Source organism: Pelodiscus sinensis, chromosome 5 (genome assembly GCF_049634645.1).
Source record: "Pelodiscus sinensis isolate JC-2024 chromosome 5, ASM4963464v1, whole genome shotgun sequence".
Classification (NCBI taxonomy): domain Eukaryota; kingdom Metazoa; phylum Chordata; order Testudines; family Trionychidae; genus Pelodiscus; species Pelodiscus sinensis.
The window spans coordinates 72,928,316-72,948,081 of NC_134715.1; the positions used below are offsets into that span (position 1 = coordinate 72,928,316).

Sequence of the window (19,766 nt, forward strand, 5' to 3'; positions counted from 1 at the left end):
CCTATTGTAAATCATTTTTTCTTGCAATTCATTATATTATCTGCCGTATTTTCCGGCGTATAAGGCTACTGGGCGTATAAGACGACCCTCTAATTTTTTAGTTAAAAGATAGGTTTTCGTCTTATACCCCAGCGCCCCTCCGCCTCCCCGGCTTTGCTCCTGGTGTCCCTGGTCTGCTGGAGACGGTCCCCAGCAGACCAGAGGCACCGGGAGCAAAGCCAAAGCGGCGGCGGGGTGCCGCGCTTCTGAGGCTTTGCTCCCGGTGCCTCTGGTCTGCTGGGGACCGTCTCCAGCAGACCAGGGACACCGGGAGCAAAGCCTCTGAGGATGCCCCGGCAGCGGGATAGCCCCGGTGCACCTGGGCTGCCCCGCCGCCCGAGCCCCTCCGCGGCTTTGCAAAGCCGCGGAGGGGCTTGGGCGGCGGGGCAGCCCAGGTGCGCCTGGGATGCCCCGCCGCCTGTATACCCGGCATATAAGACGACCCCCGATTTTTGGGGGATGTTTTTTAGCATCAAAAGTCATCTTATATGCCGGAAAATACGGTATATTACTTTACAACTCTTTTAAATGGCTCTCTTAAAATTAATCAAACATTTGAATTATGTGGGCTAGGAATGTCTAATTGAGGTTTTCATATTTGTCCTTTGCTACTAAAGACAGAATAGATTTGGGTGATATTTATTTATATTATGGATGAAATACTCCTGATGATATTAAAAAAAGACAAAGCAAAAAATAATAACATAATCTTGCTCCCAATGGAGCAAGTCAATGGCAAAACTGCACTGACTACCCACAATGGGATCAGCCTTTTTTTTGATACTCCTCAGAAAGTATGCCTCCCTATAAATATGTTTTATTTTTTTATGTACAACAGCTATGTTTCTGTGATTTTTCTCTTAAATATTAGATTGCAAATGAATGTTGTCATTTTTAGTTTGAGAGTGCGTAAGTCAGTCATAGCTTTGGTACTATCACTTTATTTCTGTTGTTATTGCTTGCACTTTTTCAGTAGAGGGCAATACAGTTTTATGTTCTAAATCCTGTGAATCAAAAGAATGTAATTATTACTTGGGTGCGAGCTTAATTAGTCTAAATGTGACTATGTAGTTGGTAATTGGCCACTTGAGGTCTTAGTGAACATTCTGAATACCTTATGTCAACAACTTGCTTGTCACGCATTTGTGCAGTGAAAAAATCTGATGCTGTATTTGTGCTAATAGCTACTTTGGACATAGTTCAAAGCTATAATACATATATTTTATCTACACATCTGCCTAAACATCTATCCTTATGTATTTCCTGATATTAATTATATCTGATGCAAAATTTAGGGAAAGAATCCTGTTTTTAATACGTGACAGATTAGCAGTAGTTATAGCACATTTAAGAACAAATCCATTATGTATCTCTGTGTTTGTAACATGCACATTTGGGTTGTGTTCTTATCAGATTTAATAAACTACGCAATGGTGAAACTAAGCAAGTAGTTAGACTATTGCCAAAAAAGTCATATTCTCCAGAAGGTGGTGATGTTAGCTCATTAAGTAACATTCTTACCCATACATCAATATGGAGCCAATACTCAGAGTGATGTGGGAGTGCATCCAAATTCCCCCTTTTCAATATGAGAGTAAACTGTGATTCTGACCCCCTCTGTCATTCATAATCTCACGTCACTTTTTTAAAATAGAGATGTGAATTTTGGTGCTCTCAAATGTCAGATTCCAACTCATTAATTACTTTTCATTCTTCTTACCTAAATAACACCTGCCTTTAAAATTGTTACTTCAGTTACTTCAGAAGAAGTGAACATTAACTTAACCTCACAAAGTTCCTGTGAAGTATGTAAACAATGTATACTGAGTGCATCACCCCCCAAATGAAATGTAGCTATTTTAGGGTTAAATACAGCAGTTGCTTAGTAAAAACAAAGAGCGTTACACCATGTTTAGGTAAGGAAATTAAGGTAATTCATATTAATAATAACAGTTATTTGTCAGCATATTGCAAGATGTGAAAACAAGCAGTTTCTGTCCTGAAAAATTTAAGATTAAAAATTCAAAATTCAGATAAGCAAATGAGCTGTACAAGTCTCTAAGTTGTATAACCACCCTCTAGGTTACATCCAAGACTGCTACTGAACCAGCACAGGGACCAAGCCAAGGCCATGCAAAAAAGGTGTTCTTACTTCAAGAACACTGCTTTGTGTAGCGGACAATCTCTCCTCTCAGAATTCATATATCTGTGGAACTGGCATGAGTAAAGCTTTAAAATGTTGTGCCCCTCCACTCTAAGCATCCCCTCCTTGAGAGAAAAATCAAGGAAGCACAAGATTTTCAAAACTCCCTCTTCCCTAGAAGGGGATTATCTAGTCACAAAAATATTGCTGTATATGGAGTAGGTGAACTGTTGTTTTAATGGTATAGAAAACATGACTGATGCAGAATATTGAAAAAAATTGAGAGTTTATTTAGAATGGGAAAAAGAAAATAAGGGGGGGATGGACACAATAGCAGTTTTCAAGTACCTAGAAGGTTGCTACAAAGAGGAGGGAGAACAATTGTTCTCCATAATCACTGAGGATAGGACAAGAACAATGGTCTTAAATGGCAGCTAGGATAGTTTAGGCTGGATATTCATAAAAACTTCGTGTCAGGATGGTTAACCGCTAGAATAAATTGCCTATGAAGGTTGTAGAATTTCCATCAGTGAAGACTTTTAAGAGTGGTTGGACCAGTGATGGATAACTTCCAGCTCATGAGAGTAATCTGACTGCAGTCCATGAGATATTTTGCTGATGTTAACTGTCCACAGGCACCATCATCCTCATTGGTTATGGAATGTGCTAGACTCTGTGTGCATCTATGTGCACTGATACCACTATCAATCTCAGCCTGGACCATTCTACACGAGAGATCCATTTCTTGGACACGACAGTACAAATCAGCAATGGAAAATTAGACACCGCTTTCTACAGAAAACCCACTGACTCATACAGCTACTTACATGCTTCCAGCTCCCATCCAGAACACACCATACGATCCATCATCTATAGCCAAGCCCTTCAATACAACCGCATCTGCTCTAATCCCACTGACAGACACCAGAAACTTCAGGATCTCTACCAAGCATTTATAAACCTCAACTACCCACCCGGAGAAATAAGAAAGCAAATTGAAAGGGCCAGACGAATACCTAGAAACCAACTACTTCAAGACAGACTCAAGAAAACCAACAATAGAACACCACTTGTCATCACCTACAGCCCCCAATTTAAATCTGTCCAACACATTATCAATAAACTACAGCCTACTGGAACAGGATACTAAACTCCGAGAGGCTCTGGGAGACAGACCCATAGTCTCCTATAGACAACCACCTAACCTCAAGATGATTCTTACCAACAACCACAGGACATACCACACTATTACCAACCCTGGTACCTTCCCTTGCAACAAACCCCGTTGCCAGCCTTGTCTGCATATTCACTCTGCTGATACCATTATTGGACCTAACCAAGTGAGTTATAAGATCAAGAACACATATTCCTGCGCATCCAGAAATATAATTTATGCAATCATATGCCAAAAGTGTCCGTCCGCTATGTACATTGGACAAACGTCTCAGACACTTCGCCAAAGGATCAATGCCCACAAAACAGATATAAGACAGGATGACAAAGAAAAAACAGTTTCTTGCCATTTCAACCAGAAAGGACATTGTTTCAACAACTTGATTACCTGCATCCTGCTTAAAAGTGAAGACCTTTTAAGACTTCACTTCAAAGAGAATCCTCTGAACTGTAATTCATGCTTAAATTTGACAATTTACACTCAAATTTGAATAAAGACACTAATTAACTTACCCATTACAAAGATAGCTTCCCCAATTATCACCTCTAAGACAGACTCAAGAAAACCAACAGACATTAGCTCACAGACATTTACCTCCCCCCCCATCCCCCTTCTGTTCTGAAATTTGATTTGTCCTTTTCATATGTGTTCATTTCTTTTAATTGTATCCGTTGGTTGTGACAATTTTCTTCCACTATTTGATCTGAGGAAGTGGGTCTGGCCCACGAAAGCCCATCACCTATTAAACCATCTTGTTAGTCTTTGAAGTGCTACACAGTCCTGTTTTTTGTTTCAGCTGCACCAGACTAACACGGCTACATTTCTACCACTATATTTTTAGGGCAATCTTAAGTAATAATTTTCCAGCTTTGGATGCTTTAATTCTAATTTTCTTATGCTATGGATTAAGTGTCAAGTCACTTGGCAAAGTTAGCCACAACTGAATCATTTTCAGTGATGAGGCTACTATAAGGTGGGTGCATAACTGGCTAGATAACTGTACTGAGAGAGTAGTTATTAATGGTTTCCTGCTGGAAAGGGATAACAAATGGGATTCAACAAGGGTCTGTTTTGGGACTGTCTCTGTTCAATATCATCATCAACGATTTAGATATTGGCATAGAAAGTACGCTTATTACGTTTGCAGATGATACCAAGCTGGGAGGGGTTGTGACTGCTCTGGAGGATAGGGTCATAATTCAAAATGATCTGGACAAATTGGAGAAATGGTCTGAGATAAACAGGATGAAGTTTAATATAGACAAATGCAAAGTGCTCCACTTAAGAAGGAACAATCAGTTTCACACATACAGAATGGGAAGCGACTGTCTAGGAAGGAGTACAGCAGAAAGGGATCTAGGGGTTATAGTGGACCACAAGCTGAATATGAGTCAGCAGTATGATGCCGATGCAAAAAAAAGAAAACAGGATTCAGGGATGCATTAGCAGGTGTGTTGTGAGCAAGACATGAGAAGTCATTCTTCCACTCTACTTTGCGCTGAATAGGCCTCAATTGGAGTATTGTGTCCAGTTCTGGGCGTCGCATTTCAAGAAAGATATGGAGAAATTGGAGAGGGTCCAGAGAAGAGCAACAAGAATGATTAAAGGTCTAGAGAACATGACCTATGAAGGAAGGCTGAAAGCATTGGGTTTGTTTAGTTTAGAAAAGAGAAGATTGAGGGCGGACATGATAGCAGTTTTCAGGTATCTAAAAGGGTGTCATAAGGAGGACGGAGAAAACTTGTTCACCTTGGCCTCTGAGGATAGAACAAGAAGCAATGGGCTTAAACTGCAGCAATGGAGGTTTAGTTTGGACATTAGGAAAAAGTTCCTAACTGTCAGGGTAGTCAAACACTGGAATAAATTGCCCAGGGAGGTTGTGGAATCCCAATCTCTGGAGATATTGAAGAGTAGGTTAGATAAATGTCTATCAGGGATGGTCTAGACAGTATTTGGTCCTGCCATGAGGGCAGAGGACTGGACTCAATGACTCTCAAGGTCCTTTCCAGTCCTAGTATGCTATGATTCTATAATTCTGTGTTTTTCTTTTGCCTCAGAATAAATCTATACATTCATGTCTGTACAATAGAAAAATCTCAGAGGGGTATCTATGTTAAACTGTAACTGAATGTTCTATGACACCTTAAAGATTTAGAGTATGTCTACATTTGCACCCTCTTTCAAGGGAAGGATGCAAATGAAGACATTCAAAATTGCAAATGAAGCTGGGATTTAAATATCCCATGCTTCATTTGCATAATTGCATGATGGCGCTATTTCACAATAGCGCTATTTTGAAATAACAGATACTGTTGAGACGCGGTTATTTTGAGAGAAACCCTTCTCTCAAAATACCTGGAAAACCTTATTGTATGAGGAATAAAGGTTATTTTGAGAGAAGGGTTTTCTCTCAAAATAACCCAGTCTTAACAGCATCTGTTATTTTGAAATAGCACTATTGAGAAATAAATTCATAATGCAATTATGCAAATGAAGCACAGGATATTTAAATCCCAGCTTCATTTGCAATTTCAAATGTCTTCATTTACATCCCTCTCTCAAAAGAGGGTGAAAGTGTAGACATACCCTAACAGATTTATTTGAGTATAAACATTTGTGGGTAAAAGCTACTTCATCAGATGCCATATATAATACTAGCTGATGTACCCAGCAATGCTCAGGTCCTCAACTGTAATAATGTTTGAGAGTTTGTTTTTGGGGTTCTTTTTGGTTTTGTAAATTAAAAGGAAACTGTACATATATTATTTACATGATTGAATAGGTCAGGGGGATTGGAGACGGGCTTAGAGCAGGGGTGTGGCCCAAACATGGGATGGGGGTGCAGGTGTGAAGGCAGGGAGTGTGGAAGGTGCAGGGGAGGGGCTGGGAGGTTTTGCTGTCTGGCTGATGGCTCCTCCTGTGGGGCTGGGGCTGCAGTCCCTGGAGGCCAAGGCTGCATGAGTTAGGCCCACACTGCTGACTTGGCTTGGGGCATGAGGGTTGGAGGGATAGCCCCAGCTTCCATGACCTGCAGCCTCTCTCTTGGGCCAGTCCTGATCTCCAGTGGTCTCCCTGTTTCCTGCATCCTGGACAGAGTAGGAGAGGGAGAAGAGCCAAGGCTCCTAGGGCCAAACCTGGCCTGCAGGGACACTCTTTCCCATAGCCTGCAGGTTCTTTGTGCAGGGAGGGGGGGCTTTAGCACTGTTCCCGGTCTGCAGTGGCTGACCCCATATCCTGCAGACTGTCTGCAGGTGGGACAGGCTCCAGGGGTTGGTCCAGAACTCCAGTGGGCGTTCCATGACCTTCAGCCTTTGCTGGGGTGAGGGCATGTTTGGTTGGTGCAACTAGGGCTGAGAGAGGAAGGCCCCCAGCCCCACCTACAGCCCCACTCCTCCTGCTGAGACCCTGCCCCCCACCATAGGAGGGGAGAAAGCAGCCATGTGCATGCCCCAACCTGGAGCACTGAGGAAGGGAGACAGGGAAGGGTGAGTTTTCTGGGGCAGTAACACTCTGCCTAAGGACGCCTACAGCAGGCATTCTGGGGGTGGAGTGTGGTCAGAGCCATGCTTGGTGATTTGGGAAGGCTGTGCCTTCTCCTACCAAAGATACTGGATACTCATGGGTGGGGTGGTCTGTGGCCAAGAGTTGGGAGGGAGGAATGGTTTTAGAGCAGGGGGGCTAATTACCAGTGTGCTTGCAGACAAGATGGAGGATCCCCAGTCCTGTTGGCCACTCTCTTGGTGGTATGTCCCCAGCAGCAACTCTGCATATATCTTTCCCCTGTAGGATCATTGCTCACAGTGGCCACTTTCATATCATGTCTCTCGGAACAGCAGCCCCTCCCTTTCCAGATTATAGAAAACAGTCCTTTTCCTGGGGCTTCCAGTTGTCCTGGCATAACCAAATCCTGACCGAGCTTAAAGTTAGGAGAAGAGGAATCTGCAAAACAAATTTGGCGGCCCTAGCTCTTACTGGTTTGGAGGAGTTCTTGAAAAAACAGACTTGTAGACAGACAGATTCACTGATGACAGGCAGACAGACAGACATACACAGATAGATAGATGCATCATAATTTGCTAACCCAGGAACATATATGACACCTAGTGCTGTATACTTCCGATATCCATTTATCCATTGTGGTGTTATGGATGTTCATATGGAATAAAACACTTGAAACATTCATGAGACAGATATATTCTAATTCATCAGAGTTGTTTCGTTGAAATTCTAGACAATGCCGAATGCTGGCAAACTGGATCGCAGATTAACCTTGTTATTGTCTCCCATATCTGCCCTTCATGAGAATAGTTGTTGGACTGGCTGTAGTTATTCTATTTTTTAAACAAGAAAAAAGGAAGCTTGTTCCACACATACTATCACAATACATTAAATATGATTTTTTTTTTCATTTTCTAAGATAAATTTTATTTCACTTTGTTTCATATTAGTTCTGTTCAACGAAAAATAGATTATTGTAAAATATGATTCTCTGTAAAAGTGAGTGAATGAAAGCAATATTGTTGAATCACCAGTTCCAGGATTTCAAAATTATGTAAGGTTATGAAATATTGAAATTGGCTTAAGCTACACCTAAATTTAGAAATAATTGTGTACTTAAGTAATTATCTAATATGTTACATGGATAATGTTATATTTTTAATATTTGTAAAAAGTCACCAAGAATTACATGGGAAAATTATTTATTACTTTTTACTAGTAATTGTAGGATAAATAATTTATCTGACATATTTAACATGGATAATATTCACCAGTATCCTGTCTATTCTGTACTGGGTTTGGAAGTTTGCAATTATTTTTCTTTTCTTTCTCTTTGTCTCTCTCTATTGCTGTATTAATTATAGTCCTGCTTTGGTCTGTGAGAGGCAGGGTTGCTTTGGTCTGTTAGTCAATGATTTCCATGATTTGGTAAGTTAGATATCATATATGACTACTGTTTTATAAAGTCTACAAGATTTACCCAGCATTGCATGGGTCCTTCAGGGCAGAAGGCTGGTAGTGAGCGGGGTGCATATGTCAGGGCAGGGCCTTGGAATAAAGGGTAGGAGGCTGGGTGCTTAGGGGGTGCAGTAGTCAGGATGGGATTTGAGAAGGAGCTGAGGATAAGGGTTGGGGATTTGGGGAGGTGCAAGAGTGAGGATTGGAGCTGAAGAGGGGCTTAGGGTTAGGGTTCATCTGGCAGGTCTTTCTCTCCTGCACTCAAGATGGTGGGGCCTTCTCTCTCTCCGCCGCAGCATCCCCAGCTGTCAGGGAACTACTCTTTCCCCTCAACCTCCTCTCCCCTGGCTGCTAGGGCTCTTCTCTCTCTCTTTCTCTCTCTCCAGCCCTCACCCCTCTAGTCAGCAGGGCCTTTTGTCTCCCCACTGCTGGACAGGGGCCTTTTCTCTATCCCAGACCTCCCGGCACAACCAAACCCTGACCGTGCTTTGTTAAAATAAGAGGAAGCTGCCTACCAAATTTGGTGGCCCTAGCTCTTACTGTTTAGGAGGAGATGTTGAACAAATGGATACATAGACAGATAGATGAACTGAGGATAGACACATGCTGATATAGATTTTATATTTAATTTTTCTATTTTCTTTTTCTCTTATCAGAATGTGTGTGTGTATGTACATCAAATATGTAGAGCGGATGTTTATCTCCCTACACATGGTCTGAATGAGAAGAATTTCAGAACAGATCAGGTTTGGGGAATAGGTTTTGTGGTTCTTGTTTTTCCCAAGGGAACATCTGCATAGGAAGGCAAAAGTTGAAATAAGCTACACACCTTCAGCTACGTTAATTACATAGCTGAAGTCAAAATAACTTAATTCGATGATGTCTACACAGGAAGAAGTCTAAGAAAAACACTCTTCCTTCGACTTCCCTTACTCCTCATCTAATGAGGGTTACAGGAGTTGGATTAAGAAGTCCTCCAACTCACCATTATTTCTAAATAATGGCATGTTGTGTAGACATGCTCTTTATCTCAGAGTGTCAATTACTCCAAAATAACATACCCTGAGAGACTTGAGACCCAGACTGACAGAGGTGGATTTTTTTTTTGCCTTCTCCATAGTAAGTCTGGACCCAGTAGAATGGAGCTGGTCATTTAGGTTATGTCGCAACATATGTAAAAATTGTGCTTGATATCCAGAGCAGACATGCCTATGGTTATCAGATAAAATGTACTGGAACAAGATCTGAAGAAATGTAAGGGAGGCTTTTGGGCTCTTACATATTATCAGTCATGACCTGACTCTCTTCTTTTCCTGGCCCCCATGGGGGGGAGGGAGGACTGAGGAAGAGGGGCTGAATGTGTGTTTCAGTTCCTCTCAACAGTTTGTGAATTGTCAAATATTATATGTGAATAAAGTTGTGACCAAATCCATGGTCTCCTGTCTTTCTTCCAGCATGGACAAACAATGGTTCCTTATGAGCAATCTCTCTCTCTCTCTCTCTCTCTCTCTCTCTGTGTGTACACATACACAAGCAGAAATAAAAAAATATAAAAATGTGCTATGCACTTTATTCTTCAATTGTGTTCTTGTCCTTTTCTTTCTCTTCTTACACTGTTCCTCACACCCACTCATATCTTGGATTTTTATATACTTTTTGTTTCCAGAATCTTTGTTTTCCAATTGATACACTTTCTCTGAGATTTTAGGAAATGAGGTTTTTTTTTCTTCTAAAGCTACCTTTTCTTCTTTCCTCCATTACATTGTTTATTTTCCACTTCTGACGTGCTTCAATATCTGTCTTATGTACTATGTTGTTGTTTTCTTGTTATTTTGTCAGGTTTTTTTAAAATGTTTTTCTCCTCCATTATAATATTATCTATTTCCAACATGTATCAGTCTTTTCCAACAACATACATACTCTTCCTTGTATTGTATTCTTTTCCATCATTGTCCTGTGGGATCTCTCCTCACCTGTCTTCCATCTCAACTCCCACTCTGACAAATTGGCTGAGATAATGTATATATCCTCTCCATTGTGTGGTGGAGGTAACAGGAGGGTTAAAACTCTATCCTGGAGCAGGGCAAATCACAGATGTCCATTCAGTGAACTGACTTCAATGAGATCAAGTCTGAAATGGTGAAATGGATGCTCATTAGAAGGGAGGATAAAGAGGAGGAAACATCTGAAAGTCAGTCTCTTGTTCTGTCTTATGCTGAAAGGTCATTCTATTGTAACCTGAGTCTAGAGGGAAAGACTGCAGCTGCTGCAGCCTTTTTAAATAGTTAAATATTCTAACTGCAAAAAAACCTTACCTTTTTAAAATTTTAGTTTTGTTGGGTTTGGAAGAATAATGATGTTGAGCTTTTTATTTTAATGAGAGAGAATCTGATTTTGCCATGGCAGCTGGTTAGAGAGTACACATGAAACACATTCCGGGCTGCAATGCAGTGTGCTGTCTTAAAGTGACATTGGTCCCAAATTATTAATTTAAACTAATAGTCTGCAGGTTCTGTCTGATATCCTGTACACCTTCAGCAGCATTTCAACCTTGCATGTAATAAGTCCAGTTTAAAATCAATGTAAAATTTGTTTGGTAATGAGAACAAGACTGCTATTAAATTGTATCTTTTCTGACAGGAAAGGTGGGCATGTAGCAGCCTTCTTAAATGATATCATTAAGAATACTTTCCTCAGTAAATGTGGTGATCTCTTTGAACTTCCAAACATCATTTCTGTGGTTGAACATAATGTAATTCTTATCTTAAACTTTCAAAACCTTTGTTGAATAGATAAAGAGTCTATTTTAGGCCGCATTGGGATGACAAAATATGTCATCTTTGAAGAGCAGTCAAAGTTGTTATACTGTGGAACACTTAATAGTTAAAAGTGTAAAAATAATCTTCAGTAAATGTCAAATAATGCCAAGCTTTTTTAAAAAAATTATTAGCATATCTTTTCTCTTTAGAAATATTGAGATTATTTTGTTCATTTTCAGATATAATGTGCCATACGACATAATGCTGGATTCACTATGATAGATAATTTAATGTCTTTATTCAGATCTGCACTTTTTCTGTCTCAAGCCCCTTTCTCAAGGATTCCACACCAGACATCTGCATCCATTAGCAGATGGTCTTACTGAGTGAGGTGTTTGCAGCTTTTCCCTTTTCTCCCTCAGCCACATACCTTGGCTTTGCTACCTTGTACCTTGTTTCTTCAAGGTCTATAATATTTTTGGAGCGGAAGAGACAGTTAATTGTTAATATTCATCTTACTCTGTCAGGCATCTGATATATTTAAGGAACAATCTCTGGACTCCCTCTTTCTTTTACAACAAACTTGTTCTAGTCAGCTACATTCAGGAATGTTTAACCAGCATTGGGCCACATTAATTGCTGTCACAGTAGGCACAGCTGTATTTGGAGGGTACTGTGTAACATGGAGGTGTTGTACCTGAGCATGGTATGTGTGTGTATGGAGATGAGGGTTGAGAAGAACATTTGAAATTACAAAATGATATTAAGAGAGGTGGGAGTACTTGCAGATGGAGAACAAAACATTTTCAGAGTTAAACTTTAAATGATAAGAATATACCAGTTAAAATTTACCATGCTTACAGTTTTCATTGTGAAGAAAAGTTTCCATCACCATTCTCATCAACCATCCACCATCCCAGCATTTCTTCCACTTCCCCCATATACATTCTCAAATCTAGGCTTCAGAGAAATCAATCTACGTAACTGTAATTGCTGCCATATATTTAGCAAGGATTTATGATTTTTCTTTAATATTTGAATCCTCGTTTAAATATCTTCATTTATGTTTTACATTTGAACTTTTCATGTCCTGATTTTAATTAGCTTACACAAAAATAATATTAACTCTAGCTGACATAGCAAAGATTGTGTATTTTTGTAGCCTTATTGTGAATATTATATAATCTTTCTGGGCTGCTGATTTCATTGTACAATTTTATTACCTAAACACTTGCTGCTCTTCTTAAACTGGCTACACAGTTTGTACAATAATTAATAGTCATGGTCATAAACACTTAACTGATATGACTAGAGCATCTGCTTCCTCACTCTTGAGTTGTATAATCTTTTCTATTCTGTTGAATATATTCGTCAGAAGTTTCCCTTTTTACCTTTGATAGTACACTTCATCTTAATCTTAATATCCTTTATGTAAAATTCAGTAACTTGCCTTATGAACCAGGTTTGGGGTTCTTTTTGGTTTCAAATTGTGGTTTTGTTTTAAACACATTCAGTATGTTTAATTAGGGTTGATTTACCATAGCATCTCACTAAAAAAATGCAAACATATGTCCTACTCCTTAATTACAGGGAGTGATGGTAGTGTTATAAACCATTATAACCATTTTCGATTGCGTCTAACTTTACCAAACTTTTACTCTAATTCAGAAATATGTATAAGCATATTCTTAAGTACTTTCTTGATACTGGGAAATTTTGAGATGAAATTGTTCATGCTTGGTCTGATGTTGAGATTGGTTTCTTGTGTGGGTCTTTTTATTAGTTTGTTTTCTTTCATTTTTCTTTTGAAGTTTCAGGGGAAAAAATGTTCATCCGGTTTTGAGAAGAAGGTTAGGATTAAACAGATAATATTAAAAAGATTAGTCCCTTTTTCCACCCATTTGAATAGCAATGGAGACTCTGTGGTTTGAAATAGAAACTTTAAACATAGGATTTAGAACAACCCAGGAAACTACAGACCATTTGGCATAGAAGTCAATTTAACTTCTATGCCCGGAAAGATAATGGAGCAAGTAATTAAGGAATTCATCTGTAAACATCTGGAAGATAGTAAGCTTTTTTTTTTTATAGGATAATGAGTCTTGTGAATAAGGGAGGAGCAGTGGACGTGGTATACCAAGACATTTGTAAGGCATTTGATATGATCTCACATGATCTTCTTATCAATAAACTAGGGAAATAAAACCTAGGTGGGGCTACAATAAGGTGGGTGCATAACTGGCTGGATAACCGTTCTCAGAGAGTTGTTATTAACGGTTCACAATCCTGCTGGAAGGGCATAACAAGCAGGGTTCCGCAGAGGTCTGTTTTGCGACCGGTTCTGTTCAATATCTTCATCAACTATTTAGATATTGGCATAGAGAGTACACTTATTAAGTTTGCAGATGATGCAAAGCTGGGAGGGGTTGCGACTGCTTTGGAGGATAGAGTCATAATTCAAAATGATCTGGACAAACGAGAAATGGTCTAAGGTTAATAAGATGAAGTTTAATAAGGACAAATGCAAAATATTCCTCTTAGGAAGGAACAATCAGTTTCACAAATTTAGGGATTACCCCAGATAATTTGAGGTAATATTGGATGTATAATCCACATATACCATTACAGGTCAAAATCTCAGCTTGCCATCCTGCCTGCCAGCATGAATGTAGCTTGGGTGACAGAGATCTGTGCAGAAGCTCTCGCAGTGGTTCTCACATAGGGTGGTTACAGTTGTGTATGGTACAATTTGCACTTTTAAGGGAAAAAAACAGTATGGAAGTGTATATATAAAAATACTGTGTTAAAAAGGCTCTCATTTTGAAAGCCTAGCACCAAAAATTTAGGAAAACAACACTACACTGCACACACAGTTCTCAACTTGGTGATATAATGAAAGAACTAACCACGTGTGACAGATACTACTCACTTCATGCTGGAAGATACTTAGCTATTAATAAGGGTGGTATGAGATCCTATGTAGACTGAAGTAGGCAGGCCATATAGATGCAACACAATTTTACCATTCCATGCGTTCCACTCTATAGAAGGGGAAAAATCTACCCATTATCCCAGTAAAAGTGTGTGTAGTGTGAGAAGGTCTCTTTGGACAAATATGAGAAATGTTCAGCACTATGTTTCAATAGCTTTTATTTTTTAAATATTTTTGAATAGTTATTCTAAAGTAGCATAGTCACTTTACCTCCATTTATTCAGATTATTCTGTTTAAAGCATATAGCAGTCACTGTATGCTTTCAGTTTTTCAGTAGGGACTTATTTGTAATAGTTATCACTTACCTTCAGACTTGTCTTGCACACTTTACTTTGGCAGAGTTCTAGAGTGATAAATAACTAGAGCAACAGTGAATTATGCAACTGAACCAGAGGACATGAATGACCAAAAAATGCTGCACAGATATGCAAAATAGACACATTTTATAAATAATGCTTTTGGTATGACTTGCCAGGATTCAAGATGTCTGAATAAACATATCATTCCAGTTATTTATATGTTGATCTCCTACATGTTGGCTTTGATATCTACTTAGTTAATGTAAATTCATTGGGAGCAAAGTTTCTTTTTTTAAGGCTTAGTAATTTGTAGCAATTAAGTCTTAAGGGAATTTTTCACTGGATCTTGGACATTACCATATAATATACTGCTCCATCAATGGTCAGATATGATTAGTAAGCCAGTCAATAAATTACAGCAACTACTCTGTTATTCATATCTTAAGTCACTTCAGGTTGAAAAGAGTCACGGGATATTCAGTTATCCTGCCTGGCATATTTTTCATGAAAAACTTAAAAACAACAACAATAGTCTGGTAGCATTTTAAAGACTAACAATGGAATAATGAGCTTTCATGGGCACAGCCCACTTCTTCAGATGACAGGAGTGTTGGAAGTCCAGAACATAGGTGTTGATTGAGGTAGTGTCTGAGAAAGTGATAAACATATAGTTAGTTGCAGCCACAATTCAAAACTGACATTTACCAGGAAAAATACTAGTTTTCTTTTTTTCTCTCTTTTTAATTTGGTTTAATCTTAAGTGCTTGAATGCGTAAAACATTTTGCCATTAAATAAGTCTCACTTTATCATATGAGTTGAAAGAATTAGGGTATGTCTACATTTGCATCCCTAGTTCAGGCTAATGAAGTGGAGATTTAAATATCCCGTGCTTTATTAGCATGATCTCGCCTGGCGTGCTAGTCCGAATCACAGCTGATTCGAACCAGGAAGTGTGCGCCAGGATGCGGTAGTTTGAACCAAAGCCCTTGGTCCTCAAAAAATGAAGAGTAACATTAGTTCGAACCAAGGGCTTTGGTTCGAACTACCACGTCCAGGCGCGCACTTCCTCGTTCAAATCAGCTATGATTTGGACTAGCACTTCGGGCGAGATCTTGCTAATGAAGCGTGGGATATTTAAATTATTTAAATTGCTTCATTAGCAATTTCGGTCGCCTAGATTTGCATCCCTAGTCTGAACTAGGGAGCAAATGTAGACATACCCTTAGATATTTCAATTTTGTCATTCTTTTTAGACAAAAGAGAAAAATTGGGATGGTGCTATTACCTTGAGCTAGACATGTGTCTCTGTGTAGAGAATTAAAATGACTAACATGTCATATTTGGAGCAATAGATCTTTGGTTTTGTGTCCATATTAAATGTATTTATATCTTGTTTGTGTATTTGGCTTCTCCACCTTCTCTCCCCCCCCCCCCCCCCCAATGAACTTCGCACATTTTGAGATAACCATAGAGCTAAGGTAGAGACGATGTAAGGGGCACTGGAAATGACATGATGCATGGCAGGGAAATGCTCTGGGAAAGAAATAAATACAAAACAGTAGAGTTGGAAGTGGAAAAATCAGTGAACAGACAACCAGAAATAGTTTGGGATTGTAAATGTTCTGCTAGAAAGGAAATGTGCAAAGATCAATGGATTGGAACCAGTGAATTACAAAAAATGGGGCACAAAGAGAGACTGAATAAGAAAGCATCATGCAATATATATCAGAAGCAATTTAGAAAGCTTTTGTCAGAGAAAATAAATCCACCTGGTACTGCTCAAACTATATCTTTCATCAGTGTAGACATAAAAGTGATGAGAATACAGATGGAAAATGAGGCATAAAAGTCAGTCAGACCAGAAACAGCACCCCAAGTGCTGGCTGCAGCAATTAAGAAGATGAAACATTTGGAAGCCTCACAATGAGAGCATAGAGTGCACTGAGTCTATCTTCAAAGCTGTTTTACCTAAAAAGTTATTCCCATTGAGTCCCCATATCTTTACTTCCTTCCCCACAACAGGCACTCACCTCTGTGTTGAGATATGGATCCTTTTGAATAACACTACAGATAGTTCTTTTTCTTGTTTAAAACTAATGTTGAAGGTTCAGCAGGAAACTTAACCAGAGACCTCAGAGCCAATGGTTTGGGCACTGTACCTTAACAAGGCTCAAGTGTTACTGAACAGTGGCTTATTTTGAGCCTGTTTTTCCAAACAAACTATTGTTAGGCAATCTCCATTAATTTATAACTTATCTCCTAGAACTGGAAAGGACCTTGAAAGATCATTCAGTCCAGTCCCCTGCCTTCACAGCAGGACCAAATACCATCCCTGACAAATTTTTGCCCCAAATCCCTAAATGGGTTCCGCAAGGAATGAACTCACAACTCTGGGTTTAGCAGGCCAATGCTCACCACTGAGCTATCCCTCCCCAATTTTATAATTAAAATTCACCTAGAATCAGGTAAATATACAGTATCAATAAATTATCACAGGGCAGACTGAATTCCATGTCAGGCTATTTAAACGAATGAATCTCCATAAAGTGTCTCATGCCCTTGACATTGAGATAAGAGGGGACAGTAATGACACAAGCAGATTACACCTGAAGGGTTCTTAAAACTGAAGAGGCAATGCATATAATCTAATTTTACATCTTAATGTAAAGGAAAGTTTGAAGCCTTGTAGCTCTTCACCATTTTCTCCAACTCAGCTATGTAAATAGGTAGCAGCACTTTTTTGTGATCAATTGTGTAGAAAGTGACAGAAAAGTCAAAGAATATTAAAGGTGACCTTGAAACATAACCATAAGGATGACATCCATTAATGGATCTAGAGGCATCTCTGTGCCACCTCTCACTCTGAGGACGATAGGTGTTGGTGTTCAATTTTCACAACTAACTGATTTTGTTTTAAAAGGACAGAATGGAAACAGCAACGTAGTTGCAGCCTGAATGTAGTAAAAGTTTCTGTAGGACTAAGTTACCGCCTTTGAAGAAATCATTGGTAATTTGTGTGAGTAATGGGCTCATTTTCTCTTCCCTAGATTTCCTCATGCAGAAAAATCATGCTGAAGCATTGAGTTGAGGGGGGTCAGGATATATAATGAGTTTCCAGAGGAGTTCAAACTAATCTGTTATAGGTACTTCTATGGTCCCCATTACCCATATCTGAGTGCTTCACAATTTTTAATACCTTTATTCTCAAAAAATCCTTTGAAATTGGGAAGAGCTATTTTCCCCCATTTTATTGTTTGGAAATAGAAATAAAGAGGAGCAGCAGGACAGGTTTTGAAAAGTGTTAGAGAATGTAAAAATGTAGAGAGGTGCCTCCTGAGATTTCCCAACATTCCTAAATAGGCTAGATTAACTTAACTACATTTGGTTGCAATGGGAGTTAGGTGTATAAGCACTTCTGAAAATCCCATCCTTAAATGCCTAAATACATTTGAAAAAGTGGCTACATTCACACAGAAAGTCTGTGACAGGGCAGAATTAGGGGCCTGAACAGTGTTCCCTGTAAACTGTGAGCTTATGTGGCCACTCAGGAGAAATTCAAATGTCACCCCGCTGATTAGCAGAGCACCCAACGCTAGGTTTTGTGTTTCTATTGGTGGGGTATGTTTGCACATGCCTTTGTGCACGTAAAAAAATATTCCGCACGTGGATGGGAAAGATTAGAAGGAACAAATACTAGACAGTAATAGAGATGTAGCCATGTTAGTCTGATCTTGCTGAAACAAAAGAAAGGACTACACTGTCTCCTTAAAGAACTCCCTGCCTCTACTCAGGGCCAAATCCACACAGAAACACCTTCTGAACCCCGACCAGGATTGTTCTATTTGCTTCCCAAAATCCATAAACCTGGACACCCCGGATGTCCCATCATTTCAGGTATTGACATGCTCACTACTGGATTATCCAGCTATGTAGACTCTCTTCTCAAACCCTATGTAACCAACACTCCTAGCTATCTCTGATATACTAGTGACTTCCTGAGAAAACTACAAAACATCAAAAACCTCACTGATAACATCATCCTTGCCACCATGTATGTAGAAGCTCTCTATACCAATATTCCACATGAAGATGGATTACAAGCAATTAGAAACACTATCCCAGAGGATAACACAACCAATCTGGTAGCAGAACTATGTAACTTTTTTCTCACCTACAATTATTTCCAGGTTGGGGACAACTTATACCTCCAGATCAGCAGAACAGCCATGGGTACCTGCGTGGCCCCACATTACACCAACATTTTTATGGCTGACTTAGAACAATGTTTCCTCAGATCCCGTCCCCTTTTATCCCTCCTTTACTTATGCTACATCGATGACATCTTTATGATCTGGACCCATGGCCAAGAAATACTATATGCATTCCACAGAGACTTTAACAACCTACACCCCACCATCAATCTCAGCCTGGACCACTCTACACAAGAGATCCATTTCCTAGACACCACAGTAGAAATTACTAATGGTAAATTAAATACCACTCTCTACAGAAAACCCACTGACTCCTACAGTTACCTACATGTCTCCAGCTCCCATCCAAGACACACCATACGATCCATCGTCTATAGCCAAGCCCTTAGGTACAACCGCATCTGCTTTAATCCCACTGACAGACACCAGAAACTTCAGGATCTCTACCAAGCATTTATAAATCTCAATTACCCACTGGGGGAAATAAAAAAGCAAATTGAAAGAGCCAGACGAATACCCATAGAACACCACTTGTCATCACCTTCAGCCCCCAACTTAAACCCCTCCAATGCATTATCAATAACCTACAACCTATACTGGAACAGGATACTACACTTCGAGAGGTTCTGGGGGACAGACTCATAGATTCCTATAGACAATCGCCTAACCTCAGGATTATTCTTACCAACAACCACAGGACATACCACAGCAATACCAACCCTGGAACTTTCCCTAGCAACAAACCCCATTGCCAACTTTCTCCACATATTTACTCCTTTGATACCATCACTGGACCTAACCATGTCAGTTACAAGATCAAAAACACATATTCCTATTCATCCAAAAATATAATTTATGCCATTATGTGCCAACAGTGTCCTTCTGTTATGTATATTAGACAAACTTCTCAGACACTTCGCCAAAAAATTAATGCCCACAAATCAGACATCAGACATCTTCACGAGCACAAACCAGTTTCTTTTCATTTCAGCCAACCTGGGCATAGTCTTAAAGACCTTACTACATGTATCTTACTTCAAAGAGACTTTAACACCGGACTACAAAGGGAAACCTCAGAACTGTCATTCATGCTTAAATTTGACACTTTACAAATGGGCCTTAACAAAGATGCTAATTACTTTACCCATTACAAAGATAGCTTCCCCTAGTATCATTATCTCATAGATACTA

General features: G+C 39.5%; 1 protein-coding gene and 1 long non-coding RNA gene across 3 annotated transcripts in view; one reads left to right on the forward strand and one right to left on the reverse strand.

Annotated features, from left to right (window-relative positions):
* The window catches only part of TENM3 (teneurin transmembrane protein 3), a 2,294,790-nt gene that overhangs the window by 242,026 nt on the left and 2,032,998 nt on the right, over positions 1–19,766 (forward strand). The gene's annotated exons all lie outside the window — the stretch shown is intronic.
* On the reverse strand, positions 9,411–16,530 carry LOC142829631 (uncharacterized). The gene is made up of 3 exons (XR_012904251.1): positions 16,395–16,530; positions 14,920–15,011; positions 9,411–10,443 (listed from the first exon to the last, which is right to left on the reverse strand). It is a non-coding gene; the product is annotated as an uncharacterized LOC142829631 (long non-coding RNA).